The following is a 2,969-nucleotide window of genomic DNA, read 5'->3' on the forward strand; positions in this document are numbered from 1 at the left end:
TATTATATTATATTATATTATATTATATTATATTATATTATATTATAATTCAAGAGTACAGGGCTGTACCTGTGGTATCCTTGATTTTATACTCTGAGTTGGCACATATAGAGATGAATACATGGTTGTTGAATGCATAAAAAGTGATTGAAGATTATGTTATTTTAGATTTAAAGAATTACTTTTATTACTACCATTGGCTTATTTGAACGTACATGGAATGAACCCATCTTTTAGAATCATGGGGATAGCTTTCTCAATGTATTTCTTATATATAATCATGAATTTGTGAGAATGGATCTTTCCTAATGATTTTGATTTATACTAGTGGTGGTAAAAAAAATTGATTAGCTGTTCTTACTAGGCAGGATAACTAATCCTTTTGGAACAGACCTCATGGTCTATATTTCCCTCATTTTTTAATGATATTTAGTTGTTTGGTAGGTACCTTTTGGTTGTTATTATTGAGAGTAGGGAGTAGGTGAGAGAAAATTGTAGGCCATTGTGTTTTCTGTGATTAAACCTGGAAGACTTTCCCAAGGAGGCAGAACTGGGAAGGTTACTTGATCAAGAGAAGGACACACATTTGACTTCTGGATGGGTGAGGTTCTGACTTGAGGAGCTTCTGTCAGTCATGTGATACATGGGCCATTTGCATAAGAAAACTTGGGGACAACATGTAAGGGAAAAGTTCTCATTTAAGGATTAGAACGAAGACATCTTAGAGGTGGCAATTCCATAATAGGATTGTTCCAGAAACTACTGCTGAGTAACAAATTACCAGACAGCTTAGCAGCGGAGGCCAATCATTTTCTTATGTTCACACAGGAGGATATGGGTCAAGAAGTCAGTGAGGGCTCTGCAGGGAATGGGCTGTGTTTGCTACAACCGTGGGCACCAGAAGGGAAGAAGAGACCTGATGCAGAGGCTGGGGTCAGCTGGAGATTCTTACTTACATGTTAGGCAGCCAGATGTCACCACGGGACCTCTCCTTGAGGCTTGGCTTCTTTCCAACTTTTTTGTCACAATCTATGTGGAGCTCAGGGCTTCAAGCATTTCTATTCCAACAGAGAAGATGGAAGCTGCATCGCCTTTCATGGTCAGCCTTTGAAACCACATGGTCTTACGTCTTCTATCATCCTGGTTGCAAGCAGACACAAAGCTCACCAGGATTCAAAGGGGAAAAACTACCCCTTGATGGGAAAACTGACTTACTTGTTCATAGAAGGAGCGTCTAAGAAATTTGCTGCTGTATTCTTAGCTTCTACAAGAATAAAAGAAGTGATTGGTGGGGAAGGTTGGCTCCTTGAATCTTGGAAAGGAGATAAGCTTTGAATCTGCTGTGCATCCCAGTTTCATTCCTGTAAGTGAGTTTTCTGCGATCATCAATGGCTTTCTGGCCAAACTGGAGTTCTTTGATCTTCTGAGGGAATTTCTTCCCTCCATTCTAGTGTGTTCAGGAGCTGAAAACTGGCCAGCGATCACTGAGACCTTTTAAAGCCATGATACTCCAGGTAGAGGTACTCTCATGTAGAGCATCATGTCCTCTTCACACAGCTACTCCTCAGAGCTACTCCTCAGAGCTTTTCCAAACACAGACTTTTTTTTTTTTCTACAGTGGCAACAGAAGATTTTTATTCGGTGGAGAATACCCTAGGTTTTGTTAAGGTAAATGGGGACTGGCAAACACAGCGTGCCACAGACTCGGGAGGCATTTTCTGTGTGAGCATCCATTTTCCTCCTCAACTCTCTTCATGCAGGCAGAACTCCTCTGAGACCAGTGGTTCCATGAAAGGGCTTGCGGCATTTAGTTCAACTTGTCCAACAGTTCTTCCAGTTCAGGGGGAGCTTTGAACCTTGCCTTGATGTCTTCTTCAGTGTTCTCCCTCACTGACAACCTGACTCCTTCTGGAAGATTGCTTTGTGATATTTCCAAGAAAATCTCTGCAAACGTTGCGTTCAGACTGCTGATCTGAACCACTCATTCACGGGTGGTAAGGGCTGCGTCTAGGACCGTTTTTTTTTTTTTTTTTTTTTTTTTTTGCCTTGGTGCAGTTGCCACATGCACTTCCATGGTTTTGGTGGGCATCATGCAACTTTCCTTGACTATGATAGAATGCTGGTTGCAGAGTGGGTGGACATACTGGGCATAAATTTATGCCAGAGTCGTGTCATAAGCATTCAGATGGATATTTAAAACCCCATATTCATAACCTGTCCCCAAATTAATAGATCTTGCTTGCACTTTTGATTTCTTTGTTTTAGGCTCTGGCACTTTCACCAAGCACCTGTGTGTTCCAAAGCCACAAGTGGGCTTTATCTTGTAGTGTCAACTGGTCAACTGGATACCACCAACAGAATAAATGGGATTTTTCTCCCAAAATTCTGAATCTCAGGAGGGAAAGGCTTGCTTAGAAAGAGTTCTGCTCCATAGGCCCAACACCTCTCCCAGAGTTCTGCTCATTCTTGACTACTGTGGCTTCTAAGCAAATCAAAAATATGCCCCAGCAGCCACAACCCCTGGGCGTCTGAAAACGTGGCCAGAAATGTCTTCAAACATAGGCTTTTACAGACCATTTGGATGGCCCCCTTTTTCTCGTGGCCTTTTAAATTCCTCATGCTTTACCTTGTTCCTAAATTTACTCTGCATTTCATTGAGCCCACTGCTTTTGATTCTTAAAGCACAGAGGGATAATTGTGCTGAGCTTATAATACTTTTCCAACCAGCCACTAGGAAGCGGACTGAAATCCCCAATCTCATTTATACTGCCATTTATTTCAATGTGTTTATAAGAAATAGAAGAAATGGGTTTTAGCTAATTGTACCATATAGTGCTATTTTCTCAACAATACTTTTTATTAACACAGCTGATAGAAAATGAAATTAATCTTAATTAAAAAGGCTGCTAATAGAAAACCGAGAATATTAAGCATTCAGGAATAAAATGAAGGCAGGCAATCACAATGTT

General features: G+C 40.7%; 1 pseudogene; it reads right to left on the reverse strand.

Annotated features, from left to right (window-relative positions):
* Nucleotides 1–1,807: 1,807 nt before the first annotated feature.
* LOC129672488 (39S ribosomal protein L48, mitochondrial-like) lies at nt 1,808–2,464 on the reverse strand (annotated as a pseudogene).
* Between the last annotated feature and the right edge of the window lie 505 nt (nt 2,465–2,969).

Source organism: Psammomys obesus, unplaced genomic scaffold (genome assembly GCF_907164565.1).
Source record: "Psammomys obesus unplaced genomic scaffold, mPsaObe1.curated_primary_1811, whole genome shotgun sequence".
Taxonomy (NCBI): domain Eukaryota; kingdom Metazoa; phylum Chordata; class Mammalia; order Rodentia; family Muridae; genus Psammomys; species Psammomys obesus.